The following is a 9650-nucleotide window of genomic DNA, read 5'->3' on the forward strand; positions in this document are numbered from 1 at the left end:
ATACCGTAGTCATTTCTTAGCCTTCCTTTTTGTAAAATATCAATTTTATTTTTTAAAAGAAAGGAATAAAATCTTATGTAAAATGAATATGCCATTTTGAGTAGCTATTCGGTACATCGGTGACACTCGTTTCACGGTCAGTTAAGTTTATCTTTAGAATTCAAACGAAACCAGTTTAAAAAAAAAATGTTTTGAAAACAATGTCAAAAGCTGTGAAAGTTGGTCACATAAATATATCTTATAATGTCTACATGGGTTGGGTAAATCAAAACTGAGGCTGAAAAGGCAAAGACGTGGCTATCCATTTTAATCGACCAGTTTTATCGTTGCGTTTGCTACACCACGTTTAGCATGATTGACAAGGCGACGAAGACTTTCTCATGTGGTCAGTTAGAGTTCCTCCGTGGCATCGATCCTTAAAAAACAAAACAAAAAAAATCAAGATTAATGTTAGATATTGCCAATAAAATATCAAAGTCGGAATCACAATTTACATATTTACTTGAATCATGGGTGCTCGTTTCTATTAATATTTTTGTAATTGTGTTTGATCTATTTCAAGTTGATGTTTTAGCTGCCTTTCAGTATCTACATTTTTTTTGTTCATATCATCACTGTTGAGTCATTGAAGGACAAACATCTGAATTGTGCAATCTTATTTAAATGCTGTTTAATATCGTGTGTGCCTTTTGTACAATCCTACAATGTATACCACAGCCCGAAGTTGGTTCCGAGTTCCGAGTTCCGTTTAAGAAAAACTGAAATACTATGTATTAGCTTTATTAGTTTTGGTCCCAGTTCCGAGTTCCGTTTAAGAAAAACTGAAATACTATGTATTAGCTTTATTGGTTTTGGTCCCAGTTCCGAGTTCCGTTTAAGAGAAACGGAACTCGGAACAAACGGAACTAGGAACGATATTCTATGTACTTTATCTAAATATGAGACCCGAATCTGAAGAAGAAAAACTACATGTGTCAAATGGATGCAAAGTCATTTATGAGTCACGTATGAATTTTACGGGACTGGGTCCTAGTTTTCAGTTCCGGTGAAAAAAATCAAAACTAGTAAACGGAACTCGGAACCAGAGTTCCGTTCCAGTTCCGAGTGCCGTTTAACCAGTTCCGAGTTCCATTTAAGAAAACGGAACAACTATGTATAAGCTATATGTAAAACCAATTAAGCTAATACATAATATTTCAGTTTTTCTTAAACAGAACTCGGAACTCCGTTTATCTTAAACGGAACTCGGAACTGGTCCCTAGTTCCGTTTTACTTACACGGAACTCGGAACTAACTTCAGGCTCCCGATATGGGACTACTATATCTGCTTTATAAAGTTGGTATCTGGAACATACTTAGTGGCCTTTCCTTTAATGAGTTTCCCGGCATACTCAAGAAGAAATTAGTAAACAATCTGAGGACGAATACTCCTTTACCTGAGACAAGCGTATCAAATTTGAATATTATACTATCATGATACTTATTTAAATGAAAAACAATACTTATTTTGCATGGTATATGAAAATTCAAACAGCTTTTTGCATTTCCAGAACACCATCATTTGTTTGGTGATATATGTGATTCAACATCAAATTGGAAAAAAAAGAAACTAGTTCATAAATAGTACTGTCAAAGAAAATTTTGAAGGGTTTTTTATTTTATTTTTAAGGATAAAGGTTTTTGCATTATCCTCTGGTTTATAACGCTTTCTCCGTCTTGGTGTGATATCCACCTTTCAGGTGTAAAATTTGACAAATATAATATATCTCAGTACTTTCCAATTAATAGACCACCGACATCACTTTTTTCATTATATTCTACAAATGCTTAAAAACTTAACGAATGTATTTTCGTTGTAATAATTTAATATAGTATTTCCAAATTACATGAAATCGCCATAAAAACATTATATTAATCTGAATAAGATAAACTTATATCAAACATTGCTAAATCCTTAAATATAGTCACGCTAAATATTTTTATAGCATTATTGCATTACATTTGTATATTATGTGGAATTTGTTACTTGTTTTAAATACACAAACATGTTTAGAATTGCGACGTATGTTCTGTATCCTCCGATAATCTCATTAAATACAATGCGCGGCATGTTTTGTTTCATTGTTAGAGAGTAATAATCAAAAATCTAATATGTATTGCTAAGTCAAACATCTTTATATTGAACTATATATGCTAAAAAAAGGTTGACAATGACGTACATCACTAGTAGTAAGTATATGTATGAAAAACTACAATATATTTCCCATTTTTTCCTGTTAGATTTCCAAACAAACATGTGTCCAGCCAGAACATAATCATTTGACAAACAACAAAATGGTCGAAATTCATCAAAAATATAAAATTTACAATGCTTCCGCATATAGTTATATAATGCCAATGTTATAAAACAATCAAACAGAATATCATGTTTCAGCTGATAAACTTTTATGTACATCATTTACCACAAAATATTCCGTAAATGCTCTTTTTTTTCTTAGCCATATTAAATCCCGTTAGATTTAGACCCTGTTTATAATATGGGTATGCATATATTCTACTTTAGTAATTACATATAAACTTATATTTACACCCTCCATATTCAGTTTTATATATTATATATACAGATATACAACAAAGTAATATACAAAACATTTATCTTGTATCATCATTAAGAAAGTAATAATAGAATAACATCAACTCACCAATGTCCAGGTGTAGTATCGGCAACTAAACTAGGTTTACTGGTGCCTTGGTTTTCTTGACATTTTTGCGGGAAAACTACGGGGTGCTCAGTAGGATAGAATAGTGTTTTTTATATAGATTTACTAATGCAATCACGTTATATACCCCATTGGTGCCTCTCATAGACAGTAAGAAACTGACCCGCGCTAGCCACTGCAGCAGGATCAGCTGCAGGTGACCCATATAGATAACGTAATTCGCTAGGTGTGTATGTGAGGTGACTTCACACAGTCTACTCAACATATTTTTCCAGCCCTATACACACGGTGTGTATCAGGGTGGTTCACAACGCTGTTATACACTTTTCCCTTAAATATATTAAGTAGGGTTATAGTAGGCCACTAGATGTGTGTACACTGTGGACACCAAATTATGGTGTCCACAATGTAAAATGTGTCCACAACGTTGGTCTATACACCGCTTATGTGTCCACAACTCCGTAATTCTGAGAGCACACACACACACACACACACACACACACACACACAAACAGTTCTATCAAAACAACAGATATACGACATAATCAATCATAATATCCCTTTCCCTGACAACAATACAACAGCGATGATAAGAACTATATACAATATATGTTTTAGTCACGGAAAAAAATTAAAACGCTTAACCACAGGACAGCGTTCTCTCACGTAATTCCCGCACGCATGTCACACACGCCACAAATTGATGTCCTGCATATTCAATTCCGCATGGTAATATATATAAGATATCCAAGTATCTCTCAATATTGCAATACAGCAAAACAGCACAATATCCCTTTACAGTAACAATACACAATGCACAATATTTGTATACAATAATAATCTAATTCATACAATATTCGTGTGCAATTGTGATATTTATATTACACAACATCCGTATAGCAATGCATATACAAAATACCCGCAAACACATGTAATATATATTACACAACATCCATATGAAATACTATCACATAATGTCTACCACAATATCTGTCTACAATAGGTATGCAAGCACGTGTTGGTTCATCTCCAACACCACCATCAATGCGAATAACATATAATATATTTGGTTGTCGTGTTTTTACATCGGCGATAATTAATTAAATGCATATAACAACATAAATGTAACAAGGAAACCATTGCAATATCGCCATCTAATGTTGTAAACAAAACAGTTTTTGTACACACATATTCTACATCTTCAAAATACAACAAAATAAAGAAGTTGGACAGTCATGGCAAAAGTTCTAATTTAACTTTTGGATCGCATTTTTCATTTTCATTTTGAACAGTGAAACACGTCTTAAATGACATTAAATTGAAAATAACTATGATTTTCGTTTTTTCTTTTAGAACAATAATAACTCATTTTTGACATTTGATGTGGACACGAGGCTCTGAAACTCTAAATTAAATATGAACAATTTGGAAATCTGATAAAACAAACCAAAATTCTTGTACTAGTTTTTGCGTATTGCTTTTTTATCAAATCATAAAAAAGGATGTACCTCTTGATATACTGATATGTAAGTCATACATTTTAATATATTCAGGTTGAAATAGAAGGTTTTTTTAAATGCTGTTATTTTTTAGTTTTATTATTCGTAATATGATAGCAGTGGATATATAGAGCTATATTTTCAGTGATCAGAAAATAAATACTATTTATTCAAACAATATGATCAGCTCACTTAAAGAAATCGTATGCAATATATGAGACCAAGAAGGTCAGTTATAAAATGCAACCCGTCTTCAAGCATATTAACAAAACAAACAAACAAACAAACAAAATACACGTACCCGTAATATAAAATGAATATAATTGTTGCTATAGCTGAAATGAAATTTTGAAATTATACATTTTAATAATTAAATGTGGGATTAAAATATGGACAAAAAATTTAATAATATATATAGCATGACTACTTGTAAATTCCAGTAGGTAAATAGGTCATGTAAATGTTTAAAGATTAAATCACCATCAAGGCAATATTTCAAAGGACCCCTAACTTTTAAATTGTAGAGGTGTGATGTTTGTTAAAAGGTCGGTGGTGTTAACTAGCCCAGGTGTGAATACGTCTCTCACATAACACCCGTATAAGTAAGCATAAATAAAACAAAATCATGCGGCCATGGATCCACTTCAATTTCTCGAGTATAAAAGGTAAATATATATGAAATGCATTACACCCCAGGGAAACAAATGATTACTACCGAATGTTTTTTGTATGAAATATCAAATAATTTCAAATTATCGAGGATATTTTGTATATGTCATATGCTATTTACGATATTTATTCCCTTTGAGGAGTCATATACGCCACCTGGCGTAAGTTATATGCTTGAAAAAAAAGACAAAAATATATTCCAAATCTAATTTTCTTTTCACGGAAACAGGGTAATATTCTTACGTCCTAAATGTAGGGTAGAATTATGAATGTATTTTTTTTTTTTTTTAGATATATTCATTCTAATTATACTGTTTGAGTCTGTAAGAATTATGAATGTATTCATTCACTGACTCTGTAAGAATGCTGACTGTTGCTATTTTGGTTTGACAGTCCTCTGTAGAATATTACATCTTTGTATCTTCACACGTATAATGTAAAAGGCAAATGCGATCAGGAATGGGCACAATTACATGGTAATGTAATTAATAAATTACAATTACTCCTAGGTTTTGCTCAATTAAATTACAGTTACAGGAGTTTTACAAAGTAGTTGGTTAAATTAAAATTACTTGACCAATGTAATAAATTAATTTACGAATAACTTTTAACATTTTATCATTATATGTCATAAATCGTACATTTTGTCCCGATAAATTATGTATGCATGCACCATTTTCTTAACAGCTATTTCATTTTAATCTCATATATAATGCTTCAAAAAATCTTAAATACAAAATAAAACAGAGACGTCCACCGTACCATTTCTCTGTAGGTGCCAAAAGCAAGTTTGCAGTTTTGATGCTGATAATGACAACTAAAGGTAGAGATATGCCAACTAACATGTATTTTACTGTAGCCATCGTTCTTTCCGATCTGCTGTAGGTTTGAAGATCTCTTATTTCATCATTTAAGCGATATGGACAGAGAAACATGAAAACAAATGCACATAGCCATGTAAAATGATGAATTATCCCAACCCATTCACAAACATGTTTTGGGATTTCAAAATGAGACAAAATGAAGAAGCATGCTTGGGCAAGAAATAAGAACAATATTAGGACAATTAACATATCAGACTTTCCGTCTCGGAAAGTTGGAATGGCACAATACTGAACCAGACAATAAACCATGCATAATATTGATACAGACGCACACACCGTGTTAATATAACTTCTGTAGCTTTTCATAATATCGTACTGTTGATAATTCAATTGATATTTCGATAAAAACGTATCAATACACAAATAATAGTCTCCGTTCGCGTACACAACATCCAGTTGTGAAATAATAATTCCTTGAAAATGGAAGTTAGAAATTGATGAGTTGTTCATCTCGTCTCCACTGTCGGATTCGTTTTCGCTGTACTGTAGTTTGACTGCTGGGCAGGGTAAATCATTGTCAACTGAAATCATCTCCTGTAGATATAACGGATTACGAACGGAAACATTCGTCTTACACAACATATCTCGTACATCCGCTATATGTCTTGTAAAGCTGCCATCTGTGTTCCTTACGGTGTAGTTGTTAAAATATCTCGCCATCCAAGGTATTTCAGATTCAAGTGTATCACCAGTTAGTGTTATTCCTATGACATTGATGAATATATGAATAACAGAACATTGTTCCTCAGAATTCAATAGGAATCCCGGTATAATGTTCGTTTTAACGAGATATACAAAATTATACAATAACAGTGATCCTACATACTCCCCAAAATCTGTTATCAACATGTCTAATATATGGGCAAAACGTAGAGGCACAGTTACACCAAATTTAAAGTCTGTATCCGTTTCAAATAAAAGATCTAGTATGAAGCCGTCAGTTGTATATTGTATATCAACACATTCTCCACCGGCTGGTTCTGAATGGGCGGGGCAGTACAAACGATGACAGTCATCCTGTTGGAAATGAAAAAAACATACTTTATTCCACGTCACTCACATTTTCATATATCTTTATCTTGTACCGTTTTTAAAACAATATCACTTCTCTAGCTGCGTTTCTTTTGGAAACAATGGTAATGTACATACTATACCTAGTTATAAAGAGAAAATATCCAATAACATTTTTGCCGGTAGTTATACTTTTTTAATCATTTTACCAGAAGAAAGAAAATCAAATCATTACTATGAGTATTTTGACGTCGTGTATCAGTCGGCGTTATTTTGTAAGGGCTGACTCGAATTATTATTTCACTTCGCCTAGTGACAATTTTACGTCACGGTGTATATTCAATCATATATATATATATAAAAGAAATGATCTGTCTGTCGATCTATACCATTTACATCAGTATATATTTTTGTCGACAGTAAGATTTGAGTTGCTTCGCTATGCCGATGGAGTTTTTCGCCTTGATTGTATAATAGGTTTATTGACAGATGTAATGTAAATGTAGTCCGGACATGTCTCAAGATCTGTCGATGGAACATACAATGTAATGCCATATAGATGTACTGTGAAAGAAACTTTGAAGTTTAAGATAACAATGAAAAGAAACTTAAGTAAATTAATATTCCGTAACTATTATCAAAGATATTTTGTCTGACAAAACAGTTACATGAAGTGCATGTATACATGAGTCGGCAATCATTAGGCCTCTGAAACAAACTGATGTGTCAATGGAAGCACGTAAAAGATAAAAATGATCGCGAACAACATGAAAATTAATTTCAAAAGCAGATTGTTAATTGTACACTTCTGAAGTCTTTATATAATGAAACGTTGTACGGTGTTTTACCGGGTTGTGTCTTTAGTGATAATAAGTTAAAACACAGTAGTGCACTGATTATAAGTTTACAATGTACTTCAATGGTTTACATCTGTTGCACTCCTCACTTCTCTAAGGATGCGCAGGTTAACCGATCGACATTCAACTCAATTTCAGGTTTTAAAACAGAAATTTAGAGATACTAAAATGTAAAAGTTGAAATTTTACAATTTTCACAGTGTTTCAACGGAACTGTACATCATTATATTTTTAGCTTGGTTGCGAGTATGTCAAGTGGGTACACTGTCAACAAGCAGACACTGGCAACATGCTGTCTGGTGAGTTTCAACATCTTTTTTCTCTTTTAAACGAATGCAAATGAAAATAAGTCTGTGTCATATCTTATTAACATACGCCTTCAATCCGATCATAAATATCGTTAAACTGATTAATCCTCCTAAAGTATTGTATATATAAGCAAATATCTCGTCGTGTTCAGCATGAAATTTCTAGACATGCGTCAAAAAACGTGATTTATACAGCATAATGTTATTCTCGGTCAAAAACAAAGTAAATATGGGTGCAAACATTATTCCTTTCCCTATTGCACAGATATGGAACGACATGATGCGATTATGTTGTCTTAATATGTACAGTTGCATGCTCGTTATCCTGGTTGTACTGTACAATTGCTTGTCAGTTCACTGTACAGTTGGTTGCTACAGTTGTGTAAGGCTAGAGGGTACCTCCTTTTGCAAACCTAGTGCACTACTTTAAGACTACATTGAACTACTAAAGATTACCCTCAGTCTATTAATGATACTGATTACCAAATCAGTTATATATTCTGATTTACAGTAAACCTGGTGGACCAAATGATTGCACCCATCTATTATGTTTCCTTCTATTGTTCTATTTAGTAAAACACTAGACATGTTTTATCTCGTTTTTTTGTAAGTAAGTTGTTATTTGCCAGAAATCATACATACACGCCTAAAACTTACCTTGTCAGATAATTGAATTTCTTCGTCTTTACATTTCTTCACTTTTCTTCGAAAAACAGAAGAGAAATCAATGAGACTGCTAATTGTTGCTCCAAGCATATGCTGATTTGCAGAAGATGAAAGGAAATTACACCTTACGGTATGCAGATGTTCCTGATACATTGGGCCTTCTTTAGCAAGAAGACATTGCAAATTTCTAAAATACCGTCTATGTCTAGGTTCCCCAAGGATAACAGGACTAAACACACGGTTCCGGCATGTTGAGTTTTTGTCTCTTTCAGAAATGTTTGTTATTATCCTGTAGTCGAATTCCTGATAGCAGTAATTTACTGTTACATCTTTAGGTGGTATGTAGCGGTAACTACAAAGGTTACTGTGAAGTTTTTGGGCCACCTTTTAAAAAGAAAAAATTTTGGGAAATTTTTTTTGGGGGTTTTTTAAAAATAATTTCCGGGTTTTTTTTCTTTTTTTTTGGGTATTTCCCTTTTCCAACCCATTCACAAATATGTTTTGGGATTTCAAAATGAGACAAAATGAAGAAGCATGTTTGGGCAAGAAATAAGAACAATATTAGGACAATTAACATATCAGACTTTCCGTCTCGGAAAGTTGGAATGGCACAATACTGAACCAGACAATAAACCATGCATAGTATTGATACAGACGCACACACCGTGTTAATATAACTTCTGTAGCTTTTCATAATATCGTACTGTTGATAATTCAATTGATATTTCGATAAAAACGTATCAATACACAAATAATAGTCTCCGTTCGCGTACACAACATCCAGTTGTGAAATAATAATTCCTTGAAAATGGAAGTTAGAAATTGATGAGTTGTTCATCTCGTCTCCACTGTCGGATTCGTTTTCGCTGTACTGTAGTTTGACTGCTGGGCAGGGTAAATCATTGTCAACTGAAATCATCTCCTGTAGATATAACGGATTACGAACGGAAACATTCGTCTTACACAACATATCTCGTACATCCGCTATATGTCTTGTAAAGCTGCCATCTGTGTTCCGTACGGTGTAGTTGTTAAA

At 33.0% G+C, this 9650-nt stretch overlaps 1 long non-coding RNA gene across 1 annotated transcript; it reads right to left on the reverse strand.

The window, feature by feature from the left end:
* Positions 1-290: 290 nt before the first annotated feature.
* LOC117321200 lies at positions 291-3037 on the reverse strand. The gene is made up of 2 exons (XR_004531233.1): positions 2703-3037; positions 291-415 (listed from the first exon to the last, which is right to left on the reverse strand). It is a non-coding gene; the product is annotated as an uncharacterized LOC117321200 (long non-coding RNA).
* Positions 3038-9650: the final 6613 nt, after the last annotated feature.

This window comes from Pecten maximus, unplaced genomic scaffold, assembly GCF_902652985.1.
Source record: "Pecten maximus unplaced genomic scaffold, xPecMax1.1, whole genome shotgun sequence".
NCBI classification, from domain to species: Eukaryota; Metazoa; Mollusca; class Bivalvia; order Pectinida; family Pectinidae; genus Pecten; species Pecten maximus.